The 19,461-nt window shown below is 45.7% G+C and overlaps 4 non-coding genes across 4 annotated transcripts; all 4 read right to left on the bottom strand.

The window, feature by feature from the left end:
* Positions 1-3,561: 3,561 nt before the first annotated feature.
* On the bottom strand, positions 3,562-3,644 carry TRNAL-CAG (transfer RNA leucine (anticodon CAG)). The gene has a single exon. It is a non-coding gene; the product is annotated as a tRNA-Leu (tRNA).
* Positions 3,645-9,637: 5,993 nt separating this feature from the next.
* Positions 9,638-9,720, bottom strand: TRNAL-CAG (transfer RNA leucine (anticodon CAG)). The gene has a single exon. It is a non-coding gene; the product is annotated as a tRNA-Leu (tRNA).
* Positions 9,721-12,064: 2,344 nt separating this feature from the next.
* On the bottom strand, positions 12,065-12,147 carry TRNAL-CAG (transfer RNA leucine (anticodon CAG)). Its single transcript has one exon. It is a non-coding gene; the product is annotated as a tRNA-Leu (tRNA).
* A 2,268-nt stretch (positions 12,148-14,415) lies between these two features.
* Positions 14,416-14,498, bottom strand: TRNAL-UAG (transfer RNA leucine (anticodon UAG)). Its single transcript has one exon. It is a non-coding gene; the product is annotated as a tRNA-Leu (tRNA).
* Positions 14,499-19,461: the final 4,963 nt, after the last annotated feature.

The raw sequence follows: 19,461 nt of genomic DNA, 5'->3' as shown, positions 1-19,461 counted from the left end.
ACTCTTCACACCTAGCTCATGGCTCAATTTCGAGCGTATAAACCAAAATGAGTGCCATGTACTGAGTGAATGTTGTTTAATGTCCTCTGTATTTTCAATTCCAGACCTTCCTGCTCAGGGAAACAGTGGGATCTGAAGCTGATGAAGGAGAGAGGATGGATCATCCTGACAGTGAATTCGGTGGTGACTGCTACTAATTCTCAATCATCGACTACATGGGGTGTGGACATGCAGAAGTTTGAGCCAGTGCACATGGCGGGTGGTGACTGCTACTAATTCTCAATCATCTACTATAAGGGGTGTGGAGTTGCAGAATTTGGAGCCAGTTCACGGTTCAGATCAGGAGGTGCCTGGCTCTATACCTATCAACTCAGTGCCTCTGAGACAAGGACTTGAACGGTACAGTTTGAGTCCTCGACCGCCATCCTCAACGCGGCTGCAAGGATTCGGGGTGGATTGACTGAATGTGGCATTTCTTGTTGTGTACCATTCTTGTATACTGGATTAGTATAGTATCTTTTTTTTGAGCAGCTATGTTTGTTTTGTATTGGTTAAGGAGAAATGTTGTGTTCGTCATTGGCACGCCTATGATGCACACCAAGGGAGGTAGGGAGTGTTAGTCTCCCCCGAGTTTTGGAGTTGGATGGTAGGCACGGTGACGTGGAACCGGAGAGAAAAAAAGGTCAGGGAAGGTGTTCCTCGTGGCCAATGACTCTATATTATTCTCTGTGTATTTATTAAAACTTATCTGCGAAACAGGCACTGTGTGTGCAAGATGCAACACACCCATCCCATGCCCTGAATGCAGAAGTTAAAAACCAGCTGTGATTGGGACGCAGGGGACCCTGGTGCCACTGAACCTTCTGCACTGAAAACCTGCTGAACTATTGACAGCTGTGCTTTTGATATGTAGGGTCGAAACCTTTATCTCGGCCCCTCTATCACGATTTGTTGAAGATGCTGTGATTTCCTGCTTTACCGATTTACTGCGATTTAGCCAATTTCAGGCAATTAGTGCAAGCAACGCACAATAGATCTTTTCGATAATTTACAGAAACTGTTGACATTGTTTTTGATAAGGGTGCTTGGAAAAAAAAAGTCCAAAAATGTATCCACCTCGCAAAAGACACTTGTCAGAAGTGGGGTTTGAACCCACTTTTCCAAGGGAAACTGTGACCTGAATGCAGCACCTTAGACCACCCGGCCATCCTGACACTCTCGGCACCAGACTGATGTCTCAATTTCCAGCTTATAAACCAAAATGAGTGCCATGTACTGAGTGAATGTTATTTAATGTCCTCTGTATTTTCAATTCCAGATCTTCCTGCTCAGGGAAACAGCGTGATCTGAAGCTGATGAAGGAGAGAGGATGGATCATCCTGACAGTGGACCCTGTGGTGACTGCTACTAATTCTCAATCATCTATTAGATGGGGTGCGGACTTGCAGAATTTTGAGTCAGTGCATATGGCCGGTGGTGACTGCTACTAATTCTCAATCATCTACTACAGGGGGTGTGGACATGCAGAATTTGGAGCCAGTTCAAGATTCAGATCAGGAGGTGCCTGGCTCCATACCAATCAACTCAGTGCCTCTGAGACAAGAGACTTGAACGGTACAGTTTGAGTCCTCGACCGCCATGCTCAACGCGGCTGCAAGGATTCGGGGTGGATTGACTGAATGTGGTATTTATTGTTATGTACTATTCTTGTATACTGGATTAGTATAGTATCTTTTTTTTGAGCAGCTATGTTTGTTTTGTATTGGTTAAGGAGAAATGTTGTGTTCGTCATGGGCATGCCCATGATGCAAACCAAGGGAGGTAGGGAGTGTTAGTCTCCAACGAGTTTTGGAGTTGGATGGTAGGTGCGGTGATGTGGAATCGGAGAGAATAAAAGGTAGGGGAAGGTGTTCCTCGTGGCCGAAGACTCCATATTATTCTTTGTGTATTTATTAAAACTTCTCTGGAAAACAGGCACTGTGTGTGCACGACGCAACACCCCCACCCCTCCCATCCCCTGAATACAGAAGTTAAAAACCAGCTGTGATTGGGACGCAGGGGACACTGGTGCCACTGAACCTTCTGCACTGTGAACCTGCTGAACTATTGACAGCTGCGCTTTTAATATGTAGGGTCGAAACCTTTATCTCAGCCCCTCTATCACGATTTGTTGAAGATGCTGTGATTTCCTGCTTTACCGATTTACTGCGATTTAGCCAACTTCAGGAAATAAGTGCAAGCAACGGACAAAAGATCTTATTAATAATTTACAGAAACTGTTGACATTGTTTTTGATACGGTGCTTGGGAAAAAAAAGTCCAAAAATGTATCCACCTCGCAAAAGACACTTGTCAGAAGTGGGATTCGAACCCACGCCTCCAACGGAGACTGCGACCTGAACGTAGCGCCTTAGACCACTCGCCATCCTGACACTCGTGACACTGCACTGATGGCTCAATTTCCAGCTTATAAACCAGAATGAGTGCCATGTACTGAGTGAATGTCGTTTAATGTCCTCTGTATTTTTAATTCCAGACCTTACTGCTCAGGGAAACAGTGGGATCTGAAGCTGATGAAGGAGAGAGGATGGATCATCCTGACAGTGGATCCGTTGGTGACTGCTACTAATTCTCAATCATCTACTACATGGGGTGTGGACATGCTGAATTTTGAGCCAGTGCACATGGCCGGTGGTGACTGCTACTAATTCTCAATCATCTACTACAGGGGGTGTGGACATGCAGAATTTGGACCCAGTTCAAGATTCAGATCAGGAGGTGCCTGGCTCCATACCAATCAACTCAGTGCCTCTGAGACAAGGACTTGAACGGTACAGTTTGAGTCCTCGACCGCCATGCTCAACGCGGCTGCAAGGATTCGGGGTGGATTGACTGAATGTGGCATTTCTTGTTGTGTACTATTCTTGTATACTGGTTTAGTATAGTATCTTTTTTTTGAGCAGCTATGTTTGTTTTGTATTGGTTAAGGAGAAATGTTGTGTTCGTCATGGGCACGCCTATGATGCACACCAAGGGAGGTAGGGAGTGTTAGTCTACCCCGAGTTTTGGAGTTGGATGGTAGGCGCGGTGACGTGGAACCGGAGAGAATAAAAGGTCAGGGAAGGTGTTCCTCGTGGCCAATGACTCTATATTATTCTCTGTGTATTTATTAAAACTTATCTGCAAAACAGGCACTGTGTGTGCACGATGCAACACACCCCTCCCATGCCCTGAATACAGAAGTTAAAAACCAGCTGTGATTGGGACGCAGGGGACCCTGGTGCCACTGAACCTTCTGCACTGTGACCCTGCTGAACTATTGACAGCTGTGCTTTTGATATGTAGGGTCGAAACCCTTATCTCGGCCCCTCTATCACGATTTGTTGAAGATGCTGTGATTTCCCGCTTTACCGATTTACTGCGATTTAGCCAACTTTAGGCAATTAGTGGAAGCAACGGAAAATAGATCTTATCGATAATTTACAGAAACTGTTGACATTGTTTTTGATACGGTGCTTAGGAAAAAAAAGTACAAAAATGTATCCACCTCGCAATATACACTTGTCAGAAGTGGGATTTGAACCCACCCCTCCAAGGGAGACTGCGACCTGAACGCAGCGCCTTAGACCACTCGGCCATCCTGACACTCTTGACACCTCGCTCATGGCTCAATTTCGAGCGTATAAACCAAAATGAGTGCCATGTACTGAGTGAATGTTGTTTAATGTCCTCTGTATTTTCAATTCCAGACCTTCCTGCTCAGGGAAACAGTGGGATCTGAAGCTGATGAAGGAGAGAGGATGGATCATCCTGACAGTGAATTCGGTGGTGACTGCTACTAATTCTCAATCATCGACTACATGGGGTGTGGACATGCAGAAGTTTGAGCCAGTGCACATGGCGGGTGGTGACTGCTACTAATTCTCAATCATCTACTATAAGGGGTGTGGACTTGCAGAATTTGGAGCCAGTTCACGGTTCAGATCAGGAGGTGCCTGGCTCCATACCTATCAACTCAGTGCCTCTGAGACAAGGACTTGAACGGTACAGTTTGAGTCCTCGACCGCCATCCTCAACGCGGCTGCAAGGATTCGGGGTGGATTGACTGAATGTGGCATTTCTTGTTGTGTACCATTCTTGTATACTGGATTAGTATAGTATCTTTTTTTTGAGCAGCTATGTTTGTTTTGTATTGGTTAAGGAGAAATGTTGTGTTCGTCATTGGCACGCCTATGATGCACACCAAGGGAGGTAGGGAGTGTTAGTCTCCCCCGAGTTTTGGAGTTGGATGGTAGGCACGGTGACGTGGAACCGGAGAGAATAAAAGGTCAGGGAAGGTGTTCCTCGTGGCCAATGACTCTATATTATTCTCTGTGTATTTATTAAAACTTATCTGCGAAACAGGCACTGTGTGTGCAAGATGCAACACACCCATCCCATGCCCTGAATGCAGAAGTTAAAAACCAGCTGTGATTGGGACGCAGGGGACCCTGGTGCCACTGAACCTTCTGCACTGAAAACCTGCTGAACTATTGACAGCTGTGCTTTTGATATGTAGGGTCGAAACCTTTATCTCGGCCCCTCTATCACGATTTGTTGAAGATGCTGTGATTTCCTGCTTTACCGATTTACTGCGATTTAGCCAATTTCAGGCAATTAGTGCAAGCAACGCACAATAGATCTTTTCGATAATTTACAGAAACTGTTGACATTGTTTTTGATAAGGGTGCTTGGAAAAAAAAAGTCCAAAAATGTATCCACCTCGCAAAAGACACTTGTCAGAAGTGGGGTTTGAACCCACTTTTCCAAGGGAAACTGTGACCTGAATGCAGCACCTTAGACCACCCGGCCATCCTGACACTCTCGGCACCAGACTGATGTCTCAATTTCCAGCTTATAAACCAAAATGAGTGCCATGTACTGAGTGAATGTTATTTAATGTCCTCTGTATTTTCAATTCCAGATCTTCCTGCTCAGGGAAACAGCGTGATCTGAAGCTGATGAAGGAGAGAGGATGGATCATCCTGACAGTGGACCCTGTGGTGACTGCTACTAATTCTCAATCATCTACTAGATGGGGTGCGGACTTGCAGAATTTTGAGTCAGTGCATATGGCCGGTGGTGACTGCTACTAATTCTCAATCATCTACTACAGGGGGTGTGGACATGCAGAATTTGGAGCCAGTTCAAGATTCAGATCAGGAGGTGCCTGGCTCCATACCAATCAACTCAGTGCCTCTGAGACAAGAGACTTGAACGGTACAGTTTGAGTCCTCGACCGCCATGCTCAACGCGGCTGCAAGGATTCGGGGTGGATTGACTGAATGTGGTATTTATTGTTATGTACTATTCTTGTATACTGGATTAGTATAGTATCTTTTTTTTGAGCAGCTATGTTTGTTTTGTATTGGTTAAGGAGAAATGTTGTGTTCGTCATGGGCATGCCCATGATGCAAACCAAGGGAGGTAGGGAGTGTTAGTCTCCAACGAGTTTTGGAGTTGGATGGTAGGTGCGGTGATGTGGAATCGGAGAGAATAAAAGGTAGGGGAAGGTGTTCCTCGTGGCCGAAGATTCCATATTATTCTTTGTGTATTTATTAAAACTTCTCTGGAAAACAGGCACTGTGTGTGCAAGACACAACACCCCCACCCCTCCCATCCCCTGAATACAGAAGTTAAAAACCAGCTGTGATTGGGACGCAGGGGACCCTGGTGCCACTGAACCTTCTGCACTGTGAACCTGCTGAACTATTGACAGCTGCGCTTTTAATATGTAGGGTCGAAACCTTTATCTCAGCCCCTCTATCACGATTTGTTGAAGATGCTGTGATTTCCTGCTTTACCGATTTACTGCGATTTAGCCAACTTCAGGAAATTAGTGCAAGCAACGGACAATAGATCTTATTGATAATTTACAGAAACTGTTGACATTGTTTTTGATACGGTGCTTGGGAAAAAAAAGTCCAAAAATGTATCCACCTCGCAAAAGACACTTGTCAGAAGTGGGATTCGAACCCACGCCTCCAACGTAGACTGCGACCTGAACGTAGCGCCTTAGAACACTCGCCATCCTGACACTCTTGACACTGCACTGATGGCTCAATTTCCAGCTTATAAACCAAAATGAGTGCCATGTACTGAGTGAATGTCGTTTAATGTCCTCTGTATTTTTAATTCCAGACCTTACTGCTCAGGGAAACAGTGGGATCTGAAGCTGATGAAGGAGAGAGGATGGATCATCCTGACAGTGGATCCGTTGGTGACTGCTACTAATTCTCAATCATCTACTACATGGGGTGTGGACATGCTGAATTTTGAGCCAGTGCACATGGCCGGTGGTGACTGCTACTAATTCTCAATCATCTACTACAGGGGGTGTGGACATGCAGAATTTGGAGCCAGTTCAAGATTCAGATCAGGAGGTGCCTGGCTCCATACCAATCAACTCAGTGCCTCTGAGACAAGGACTTGAACGGTACAGTTTGAGTCCTCGACCGCCATGCTCAACGCGGCTGCAAGGATTCGGGGTGGATTGACTGAATGTGGCATTTCTTGTTGTGTACTATTCTTGTATACTGGTTTAGTATAGTATCTTTTTTTTGAGCAGCTATGTTTGTTTTGTATTGGTTAAGGAGAAATGTTGTGTTCGTCATGGGCACGCCTATGATGCACACCAAGGGAGGTAGGGAGTGTTAGTCTACCCCGAGTTTTGGAGTTGGATGGTAGGCGCGGTGACGTGGAACCGGAGAGAATAAAAGGTCAGGGAAGGTGTTCCTCGTGGCCAATGACTCTATATTATTCTCTGTGTATTTATTAAAACTTATCTGCAAAACAGGCACTGTGTGTGCACGATGCAACACACCCCTCCCATGCCCTGAATACAGAAGTTAAAAACCAGCTGTGATTGGGACGCAGGGGACCCTGGTGCCACTCAACCTTCTGCACTGTGACCCTGCTGAACTATTGACAGCTGTGCTTTTGATATGTAGGGTCGAAACCCTTATCTCGGCCCCTCTATCACGATTTGTTGAAGATGCTGTGATTTCCCGCTTTACCGATTTACTGCGATTTAGCCAACTTTAGGCAATTAGTGCAAGCAACAGAAAATAGATCTTATCGATAATTTACAGAAACTGTTGACATTGTTTTTGATACGGTGCTTAGGAAAAAAAAGTACAAAAATGTATCCACCTCGCAATATACACTTGTCAGAAGTGGGATTTGAACCTACCCCTCCAAGGGACTCTGCGACCTGAACGCAGCGCCTTAGACCACTCGGCCATCCTGACACTCTTCACACCTCGCTCATGGCTCAATTTCGAGCGTATAAACCAAAATGAGTGCCATGTACTGAGTGAATGTTGTTTAATGTCCTCTGTATTTTCAATTCCAGACCTTCCTGCTCAGGGAAACAGTGGGATCTGAAGCTGATGAAGGAGAGAGGATGGATCATCCTGACAGTGAATCCGGTGGTGACTGCTACTAATTCTCAATCATCGACTACATGGGGTGTGGACATGCAGAAGTTTGAGCCAGTGCACATGGCGGGTGGTGACTGCTACTAATTCTCAATCATCTACCATAAGGGGTGTGGACTTGCAGAATTTGGAGCCAGTTCACGGTTCAGATCAGGAGGTGCCTGGCTCCATACCTATCAACTCAGTGCCTCTGAGACAAGGACTTGAACAGTACAGTTTGAGTCCTCGACCGCCATGCTCAACGCGGCTGCAAGGATTCGGGGTGGATTGACTGAATGTGGCATTTCTTGTTGTGTACCATTCTTGTATACTGGATTAGTATAGTATCTTTTTTTTGAGCAGCTATGTTTGTTTTGTATTGGTTAAGGAGAAATGTTGTGTTCGTCATTGGCACGCCTATGATGCACACCAAGGGAGGTAGGGAGTGTTAGTCTCCCCCGAGTTTTGGAGTTGGATGGTAGGCCCGGTGACGTGGAACCGGAGAGAATAAAAGGTCAGGGAAGGTGTTCCTCGTGGTCAATGACTCTATATTATTCTCTGTGTATTTATTAAAACTTATCTGCGAAACAGGCACTGTGTGTGCACGATGCAACACACCCCTCCCATGCCCTGAATGCAGAAGTTAAAAACCAGCTGTGATTGGGACGCAGGGGACCCTGGTGCCACTGAACCTTCTGCACTGAAAACCTGCTGAACTATTGACAGCTGTGCTTTTGATATGTAGGGTCGAAACCTTTATCTCGGCCCCTCTATCACGATTTGTTGAAGATGCTGTGATTTCCTGCTTTACCGATTTACTGCGATTTAGCCAATTTCAGGCAATTAGTGCAAGCAACGGACAATAGATCTTATCGATAATTTACAGAAACTGTTGACATTGTTTTTGATAAGGGTGCTTGGAAAAAAAAAGTCAAAAAAGGTATCCACCTCGCAAAAGACATTTGTCAGAAGTGGGGTTTGAACCGACTTCTCCAAGGGAGACTGTGACCTGAATGCAGCACCTTAGACCACCCGGCCATCCTGACACACTTGACACCAGACTAATGTCTCAATTTTCAGCTTATAAACCAAAATGAATGCCATGTACTGAGTGAATGTTATTTAATGTCCTCTATATTTTCAATTCCAGACCTTCCTGCTCAGGGAAACAGTGGGATCTGAAGCTGATGAAGGAGAGAGGATGGATCATCCTGACAGTGGACCCTGTGGTGACTGCTACTAATTGTCAATCATCTACTACATGGGGTGTGGACTTGCAGAATTTTGAGTCAGTGCATATGGCCGGTGGTGAATGCTACTAATTCTCAATCATCTACTACAGGGGGTGTGGACATGCAGAATTTGGAGCCAGTTCAAGATTCAGATCAGGAGGTGCCTGGCTCCATACCAATCAACTCAGTGCCTCTGAGACAAGAGACTTGAACGGTACAGTTTGAGTCCTCGACCGCCATGCTCAACGCGGCTGCAAGGATTCGGGGTGGATTGACTGAATGTGGTATTTATTGTTGTGTACTATTCTTGTATACTGGATTAGTATAGTATCTTTTTTTTGAGCAGCTATGTTTGTTTTGTATTGGTTAAGGAGAAATGTTTTGTTCGTCATGGGTATGCCCATGATGCACACCAAGGGAGGTAGGGAGTGTTAGTCTCCCCCGAGTTTTGGAGTTGGATGGTAGGTGCGGTGATGTGGAATCGGAGAGAATAAAAGGTAGGGGAAGGTGTTCCTCGTGGCCAAAGACTCCATATTATTCTTTGTGTATTTATTAAAACTTCCCTGGAAAACAGGCACTGTGTGTGCACGACGCAACACCCCCACCCCTCCCATCCCCTGAATACAGAAGTTAAAAACCAGCTGTGATTGGGACGCAGGGGACCCTGGTGCCACTGAACCTTCTGCACTGTGAACCTGCTGAACTATTGACAGCTGCGCTTTTAATATGTAGGGTCGAAACCTTTATCTCGGCCCCTCTATCACGATTTGTTGAAGATGCTGTGATTTCCTGCTTTACCGATTTACTGCGATTTAGCCAACTTCAGGCAATTAGTGCAAGCAACGGAAAATAGATCTTATCGATAATTTACAGAAACTGTTGACATTGTTTTTGATACGGTGCTTGGGAAAAAAAAGTCCAAAAATGTATCCACCTCGCAAAATACACTTGTCAGAAGTGGGATTTGAACCCACGCCTCCAAGAGAGACTGCGACCTGAACGCAGCACCTTAGACCACTCGGCCATCCTGACACTTTTCACACCTCGCTCATGGCTCAATTTCGAGCGTATAAACCAAAATGAGTGCCATGTACTCAGTGAATGTTGTTTAATGTCCTCTGTATTTTCAATTCCAGACCTTCCTGCTCAGGGAAACAGTGGGATCTGAAGCTGATGAAGGAGAGAGGATGGATGATCCTGACAGTAAATCCGGTGGTGACTGCTACTAATTCTCAATCATCGACTACATGGGGTGTGGACATGCAGAAGTTTGAACCAGTGCACATGGCGGGTGGTGACTGCTACTAATTCTCAATCATCAACTACAAGGGGTGTAGACATGCAGAATTTGGAGCCAGTTCAAGATTCAGATCAGGAGGTGCCTGGCTCCATACCAATCAACTCAGTGCCTCTGAGACAAGGACTTGAACGGTACAGTTTGAGTCCTCGACCGCCATGCTCAACGCGGCTGCAAGGATTCGGGGTGGATTGACTGAATGCGGCATTTCTTGTTGTGTACTATTCTTGTATACTGGATTAGTATTGTATCGTTATTTTGAGCAGCTATGTTTGTTTTGTATTGGTTAAGGAGAAATGTTGTGTTCGTCATGCGCACGCCTATGATGCACACCAAGGGAGGTAGGGAGTGTTAGTCTCCCCCGAGTTTTGGAGTTGGATGGTAGGCGCGGTGACGTGGAACTGGAGAGAATAAAAGGTCAGGGAAGGTGTTCCTCGTGGCCAATGACTCTATATTATTCTCTGTGTATTTATTAAAACTTATCTGCGAAACAGGCACCATGTGTGCACGATGCAACACACCCCTCCCATGCCCTGAATACAGAAGTTAAAAACCAGCTGTGATTGGGACGCAGGGGACCCTGGTGCCACTGAACCTTCTGCACTGTGAACCTGCTGAACTATTGACAGCTGCGCTCTTGATATGTAGGGTCGAAACCTTTATCTCTGCCCCTCTATCACGATTTGTTGAAGATGCTGTGATTTCCTGCTTTACCGATTTACTGCGATTTAGCCAACTTCAGGCAATTAGTGCAAGCAACGGACAATAGATCTTATCGATAATTTACGGAAACTGTTGACATTGTTTTTGATACGGTGCTTGGGAAAAAAAAGTCCAAAAATGTATCCACCTCGCAAAATACACTTACCAGAAGTAGGGTTTGAACCCACAACTCCAAGGGAGACTGCGACCTGAACGCAGTGCCTTAGACCACTCGGCCATCCTGACACTCTTCACGCCTTGCTCATGGCTCAATTTCGAGCGTATAAACCAAAATGAGTGCCATGTACTGAGTGAATGTTGTTTAATGTCCTCTGTATTTTCAATTCCAGACCTTCCTGCTCAGGGAAACAGTGGGATCTGAAGCTGATGAAGGAGAGAGGATGGATCATCCTGACAGTGAATCCGGTGGTGACTGCTACTAATTCTCAATCATCGACTACATGGGGTGTGGACATGCAGAAGTTTGAGCCAGTGCACATGGCCGGTGGTGACTGCTACTAATTCTCAATCATCTACTACAAGGGGTGTGGACATGCAGAATTTGGAGCCAGTTCAAGATTCAGATCAGGAGGTGCCTGGCTCCATACCAATCAACTCAGTGCCTCTGAGACAAGGACTGGAACGGTACAGTTTGAGTCCTTCACCGCCATGCTCAACGCGGCTGCAAGGATTCGGGGTGGATTGACTGAATGTGGCATTTCTTGTTATGTACTATTCTTGTATACTGGATTAATATAGTATCTTTTTTTTTAGCAGCTATGTTTGTTTTGTATTGGTTAAGGAGAAATGTTGTGTTCGTCATGGGCACGCCTATGATGCACACCAAGGGAGGTAGGGAGTGTTAGTCTCCCCCGAGTTTTGGAGTTGGATGGTAGGCGCGGTGACGTGGAACCGGAGAGAAGGTGGAAGGGGAAGGTGTTCCTCGTGGCCAAAGACTCCATATTATTCTTTGTGTATTTATTAAAACTTATCTGCAAAACAGGCACTGTGTGTGCACGACGCAACACACCCCTCCCATGCCCTGAATACAGAAGTTAAAAACTAGCTGTGATTGGGACGCAGGGGACCCTGGTGCCACTGAACCTTCTGCACTGTGAACCTGCTGAACTATTGACAGCTGCGCTCTTGATATGTAGGGTCGAAACCTTTATCTCTGCCCCTCTATCACGAATTTGTTGAAGATGCTGTGATTTCCCGCTTTACCGATTTACTGCGATTTAGCCAACTTCAGGAAATTAGTGGAAGCAACGGACAATAGATCTTATCGATAATTTACAGAAACTGTTGACATTGTTTTTGATACGGGTGCTTGGAAAAAAAAAAGTCCAAAAATGTATCCACCTCGCAAAATACACTTGTCAGAAGTGGGATTCGAACCCACGCCTCCAAAGGAGACTGCGACCTGAACGCAGCACCTTAGACCACTCGGCCATCCTGACACTCTTGACACTGCACTGATGGCTCAATTTCCAGCTTATAGACCAAAATGAGTGCCATGTACTGAGTGAATGTTGTTTAATGTCCTCTGTATTTTCAATTCCAGATCTTACTGCTCAGGGAAACAGTGGGATCTGAAGCTGATGAAGGAGAGAGGATGGATCATCCTGACAGTGGATCCGGTGGTGACTGCTACTAATTCTCAATCATCTACTACATGGGGTGTGGACATGCTGAATTTTGAGCCAGTGCACATGGCCGGTGGTGACTGCTACTAATTCTCAATCATCTACTACAGGGGGTGTGGACATGCAGAATTTGGAGCCAGTTCAAGATTCAGATCAGGAGGTGCCTGGCTCCATACCAATCAACTCAGTGCCTCTGAGACAAGGACTTGAACGGTACAGTTTGAGTCCTCGACCGCCATGCTCAACGCGGCTGCAAGGATTCGGGGTGGATTGACTGAATGTGGCATTTCTTGTTGTGTACTATTCTTGTATACTGGTTTAGTATAGTATCTTTTTTTTGAGCAGCTATGTTTGTTTTGTATTGGTTAAGGAGAAATGTTGTGTTCGTCATGGGCACGCCTATGATGCACACCAAGGGAGGTAGGGAGTGTTAGTCTCCCCCGAGTTTTGGAGTTGGATGGTAGGCGCGGTGACGTGGAACCGGAGAGAATAAAAGGTCAGAGAAGGTGTTCCTCGTGGCCAATGACTCTATATTATTCTCTGAGTATTTATTAAAACTTATCTGTGAAACAGGCACTGTGTGTGCACGATGCAACACACCCCTCCCATGCCCTGAATACAGAAGTTAAAAACCAGCTGTGATTGGGATGCAGGGGACCCTGGTGCCACTGAACCTTCTGCACTGTGAACCTGCTGAACTATTGACAGCTGTGCTTTTGATATGTAGGGTCGAAACCTTTATCTCTGCCCCTCTATCACGATTTGTTAAAGATGCTGTGATTTCCTGCTTTACCGATTTACTGCGATTTAGCCAACTTCAGGCAATTAGTGCAAGCAACGGACAATAGATCTTATTGATAATTTACAGAAACTGTTGACATTGTTTTTGATAAGGGTGCTTGGAAAAAAAAGTCCAAAAATGTATCCACCTCGCAAAAGACACTTGTCAGAAGTGGGGTTGAACCCACGTCTCCAAGGGAGACTGCGATCTGAATGCAGCACCTTAGACCACCCGGCCATCCTGACACTCTTGACACCAGACTGATGGCTCAATTTTCAGCTTATAAACCAAAATGAGTGCCATGTACTGAGTGAATGTTATTTAATGTCCTCTGTATTTTCAATTCCAGACCTTCCTGCTCAGGGAAACAGTGGGATCTGAAGCTGATGAAGGAGAGAGGATGGATCATCCTGACAGTGGACTCTGTGGTGACTGCTACTAATTCTCAATCATCTACTACATGGGGTGTGGACTTGCAGAATTTTGGAGCCAGTTCAAGATTCAGATCAGGAGGTGCCTGGCTCCATACCAATCAACTCAGTGCCTCTGAGACAAGGACTTGAACGGTACAGTTTGAGTCCTCGACCGCCATGCTCAACGCGGCTGCAAGGATTCGGGGTGGATTGACTGAATGTGGTATTTATTGTTGTGTACTATTCTTGTATACTGGATTAGTATAGTATCTTTTTTTTGAGCAGCTATGTTTGTTTTGTATTGGTTAAGGAGAAATGTTGTGTTCGTCATGGGCACGCCCATGATGCACACCAAGGGAGGTAGGGAGTGTTAGTCTCCCCCGAGTTTTGGAGTTGGATGTTAGGTGCGGTGATGTGGAATCGGAGAGAATAAAAGGTAGGGGAAGGTGTTCCTCGTGGCCAAAGACTCTATATTATTCTTTGTGTATTTATTAAAACTTCTCTGCAAAACAGGCACTGTGTGTGCACGACGCAACACCCCCACCCCTCCCATCCCCTGAATACAGAAGTTAAAAACAAGCTGTGATTGTGACGCAGGGGACCCTGGTGCCACTGAACCTTCTGCACTGTGAACCTGCTGAACTATTGACAGCTGCGCTTTTGATATGTAGGGTCGAAACCTTTATCTCGGCCCCTCTATCACGATTTGTTGAAGATGCTGTGATTTCCTGCTTTACCGATTTACTGCGATTTAGCCAAATTCAGGCAATTAGTGCAAGCAACGGAAAATAGATCTTATCGATAATTTACAGAAACTGTTGACATTGTTTTTGATACGGTGCTTGGGAAAAAAAAGTCCAAAAATGTATCCACCTCGCAAAATACACTTGTCAGAGGTGGGATTTGAACCCACACCTTCAAGGGAGACTGCGACCTAAACGCAGTGCCTTAGACCACTCGGCCATCCTGACACTCTTCACACTTTGCTCATGGCTCAATTTCGAGCGTATAAACCAAAATGAGTGCCATGTACTGAGTGAATGTTGTTTAATGTCCTCTGTATTTTCAATTCCAGACCTTCCTGCTCAGGGAAACAGTGGGACCTGAAGCTGATGAAGGAGAGAGGATGGATCATCCTGACAGTGAATCCGGTGGTGACTGCTACTAATTCTCAATCATCGACTACATGGGGTGTGGACATGCAGAAGTTTGAGCCAGTGCGCATGGCGGGTGGTGACTGCTACTAATTCTCAATCATCTACTACAAGGGGTGTGGACTTGCAGAATTTGGAGCCAGTTCACAATTCAGATAAGGAGGTGCCTGGCTCCATACCAATCAACTCAGTGCCTCTGAGACAAGGACTTGAACGGTACAGTTTGAGTCCTCGACCGCCATGCTCAATGCGGCTGCAAGGATTCGGGGTGGAATGACTGAATGTGGCATTTCTTGTTGTGTACCATTCTTGTATACTGGATTAGTATAGTATCTTTTTTTTGAGCAGCTATGTTTGTTTTGTATTGGTTAAGGAGAAATGTTGTGTTCGTCATGGGCACGCCTATGATGCACACCAAGGGAGGTAGGGAGTGTTAGTCTCCCCCGAGTTTTGGAGTTGGATGGTAGGCGCGGTGACGTGGAACCGGAGAGAATACAAGGTCAGGGAAGGTGTTCCTCGTGGCCAATGACTCTATATTATTCTCTGAGTATTTATTAAAACTTATCTGCGACACAGGCACTGTGTGTGCACGATGCAACACACCCCTCCCATGCCCTGAATACAGAAGTTAAAAACCAGCTGTGATTGGGATGCAGGGGAACCTGGTGCCACTGAACCTTCTGCACTGTGAACCTGCTGAACTATTGACAGCTGTGCTTTTGATTTGTAGGGTCGAAACCTTTATCTCGGCCCTCTATCACGATTTGTTGAAGATGCTGTGATTTCCTGCTTTACCGATTTACTGCGATTTAGCCAACTTCAGGCAATTAGTGCAAGCAATGGACAATAGATCTTATCGATAATTTACAGAAACTGTTGACATTGTTTTTGATAAGGGTGCTTGGAAAAAAAAAGTCCAAAAATGTATCCACCTCGCAAAAGACACTTGTCAGGAGTGGGGTTTGAACCTACGTCTCCGAGGGAGACTGTGACCTGAACCCAGCACCTTAGACCACCTGGCCATCGTGACACTCTTGACACTAGACGGATGGCTCAATTTTCAGCTTATAAACCAAAATGAGTGCCATGTACTGAGTGAATGTTATTTAATGTCCTCTGTATTTTCAATTCCAGACCTTCCTGCTCAGGGAAACAGTGGGATCTGAAGCTGATGAAGGAGAGAGGATGGATCATCCTGACAGTGAATCCGGTGGTGACTGCTACTAATTCTCAATCATTGACTACATGGGTTGTGGACATGCAGAAGTTTGAGCCAGTGCGCATGGCGGGTGGTGACTGCTACTAATTCTCAATCATCTACTACAAGGGGTGTGGACTTGCAGAATTTGGAGCCAGTTCACAATTCAGATAAGGAGGTGCCTGGCTCCATACCAATCAACTCAGTGCCTCTGAGACAAGGACTTGAACGGTACAGTTTGAGTCCTCGACCGCCATGCTCAATACGGCTGCAAGGATTCGGGGTGGAATGACTGAATGTGGCATTTCTTGTTGAGTACCATTCTTGTATACTGGATTAGTATAGTATCTTTTTTTTGAGCAGCTATGTTTGTTTTGTATTGGTTAAGGAGAAATGTTGTGTTCGTCATGGGCACGCCTATGATGCACACCAAGGGAGGTAGGGAGTGTTAGTCTCCCCCGAGTTGTGGAGTTGGATGGTAGGCGCGGTGACGTGGAACCGGAGAGAATACAAGGTCAGGGAAGGTGTTCCTCGTGGCCAATGACTCTATATTATTCTCTGTGTATTTATTAAAACTTATCTGCGACACAGGCACTGTGTGTGCACGATGCAACACACCCCTCCCATGCCCTGAATACAGAAGTTAAAAACCAGCTGTGATTGGGATGCAGGGGAACCTGGTGCCACTGAACCTTCTGCACTGTGAACCTGCTGAACTATTGACAGCTGTGCTTTTGATATGTAGGGTCGAAACCTTTATCTCGGCCCCTCTATCACGATTTGTTGAAGATGCTGTGATTTCCTGCTTTACCGATTTACTGCGATTTAGCCAACTTCAGGCAATTAGTGCAAGCAATGGACAATAGATCTTATCGATAATTTACAGAAACTGTTGACATTGTTTTTGATAAGGGTGCTTGGAAAAAAAATGTCCAAAAATGTATCCACCTCGCAAAAGACACTTGTCAGGAGTGGGGTTAGAACCTACATCGCCAAAGGAGACTGTGACCTGAACCCAGCACCTTAGACCACATGGCCATCGTGACACTCTTGACACTAGACGGATGGCACAATTTCCAGCTTATAAACCAAAATGAGTGCCATGTACTGAGTGAATGTTATTTAATGTCCTCTGTATTTTCAATTCCAGACCTTCCTGCTCAGGGAAACAGTGGGATCTGAAGCTGATGAAGGAGAGAGGATGGATCATCCTGACAGTGAATCCGGTGGTGACTGCTACTAATTCTCAATCATTGACTACATGGGGTGTGGACATGCAGAAGTTTGAGCCAGTGCACATGGCCGGTGGTGACTGCTACTAATTCTCAATCATCTACTACAAGGGGTGTGGACATGCAGAATTTGGAGCCAGTTCAAGATTCAGATCAGGAGGTGCCTGGCTCCATACCAATCAACTCAGTGCCTCTGAGACAAGGACTTGAACGGTACAGTTTGAGTCCTCGACCGCCATGCTCAACGCGGCTGCAAGGATTCGGGGTGGATTGACTGAATGTGGCATTTCTTGTTGTGTACTATTCTTGTATACTGGATTAGTATAGTATCTTTTTTTTGAGCAGCTATGTTTGTTTTGTATTGGTTAAGGAGAAATGTTGTGTTCGTCATGGGCACGCCTATGATGCACACCAAGGGAGGTAGGGAGTGTTAGTCTCCCCCGAGTTTTGGAGTTGGATGGTAGGCGCGGTGACGTGGAACCGGAGAGAATAAAAGGTAGGGGAAGGTGTTCCTCGTGGCCAAAGACTCCATATTTTCTTTGTGTATTTATTAAAACTTATCTGCAAAACAGGCACTGTGTGTGCACGACGCAACACACCCCTCCCATGCCCTGAATACAGAAGTTAAAAACCAGCTGTGATTGGGATGCAGGGGAACCTGGTGCCACTGAACCTTCTGCACTGTGAACCTGCTCAACTATTGACAGCTGTGCTTTTGATATGTAGGGTCGAAACCTTTATCTCGGCCCCTCTATCACGATTTGTTGAAGATGCTGTGATTTCCTGCTTTACCGATTTACTGCGATTTAGCCAACTTCAGGCAATTAGTGCAAGCAATGGACAATAGATCTTATCGATAATTTACAGAAACTGTTGACATTGTTTTTGATAAGGATGCTTGGAAAAAAAAAGTCCAAAAATGTATCCACCTCGCAAAAGACACTTGTCAGGAGTGGGGTTTGAACCTACGTCTCCAAGGGAGACTATGACCTGAACCCAGCACCTTAGACCACCTGGCCATCCTGACACTCTTGACACTAGACGGATGGCTCAATTTCCAGCTTATAAACCAAAATGAGTGCCATGTACTGAGTGAATGTTATTTAATGTCCTCTGTATTTTCAATTCCAGACCTTACTGCTCAGGGAAACAGTGGGATCTGAAGCTGATGAAGGAGAGAGGATGGATCATCCTGACAGTGAATCCGGTGGTGACTGCTACTAATTCTCAATCATCGACTACATGGGGTGTGGACATGCAGAAGTTTGAGCCAGTGCACATGGCCGGTGGTGACTGCTACTAATTCTCAATCATCTACTACAAGGGGTGTGGACATGCAGAATTTGGAGCCAGTTCAAGATTCAGATCAGGAGGTGCCTGGCTCCATACCAATCAACTCAGTGCCTCTGAGACAAGGACTTGAACGGTACAGTTTGAGTCCTCGACCGCCATGCTCAACGCGGCTGCAAGGATTCGGGGTGGATTGACTGAATGTGGCATTTCTTGTTGTGTACTATTCTTGGATACTGGATTAGTATAGTATCTTTTTTTTTAGCAGCTATGTTTGATTTGTATTGGTTAAGGAGAAATGTTGTGTTCGTCATGGGCACGCCTATGATGCACACCAAGGGAGGTAGGGAGTGTTAGTCTCCCCCGAGTTTGGGAGTTGGATGGTAGGCGCGGTGACGTGGAACCGGAGAGAATAAAAGGTAGGGGAAGGTGTTCCTCGTGGCCAAAGACTCCATATTATTCTTTGTGTATTTATCAAAACTTATCTGCAAAACAGGCACTGTGTTTGCACGACGCAACACACCCCTCCCATGCCCTGAATACAGAAGTTAAAAACCAGCTGTGATTGGGACGCAGGGGACCCTGGTGCCACTGAACCTTCTGCACTGTGAACCTGCTGAACTATTGACAGCAGCGCTCTTGATATGTAGGGTCGAAACCTTTCTCTCTGCCCCTCTATCACGATTTGTTGAAGATGCTGTGATTTCCCGCTTTACCGATTTACTGCGATTTAGCCAACTTCAGTAAATTAGTGCAAGCAACGGACAATAGATCTTATCGATAATTTACAGAAACTGTTGACATTGTTTTTGATACGGGTGCTTGGAAAAAAAAAGTCCAAAAATGTATCCACCTCGCAAAATACACTTGTCAGAAGTGGGATTCGAACCCACGCCTCCAAAGGAGTCTGCGACCTGAACGCAGCACCTTAGATCACTCGGCCATCATGACACTCTTGACACTGCACTGATGGCTCAATTTCCAGCTTATAGACCAAAATGAGTGCCATGTACTGAGTGAATGTTGTTTAATGTCCTCTGTATTTTCAATTCCAGACCTT

This window comes from Pleurodeles waltl, unplaced genomic scaffold (genome assembly GCF_031143425.1).
Source record: "Pleurodeles waltl isolate 20211129_DDA unplaced genomic scaffold, aPleWal1.hap1.20221129 scaffold_39, whole genome shotgun sequence".
Taxonomy (NCBI): Eukaryota; Metazoa; Chordata; class Amphibia; order Caudata; family Salamandridae; genus Pleurodeles; species Pleurodeles waltl.
This window is presented reverse-complemented; position numbering and strand designations above follow the sequence as displayed.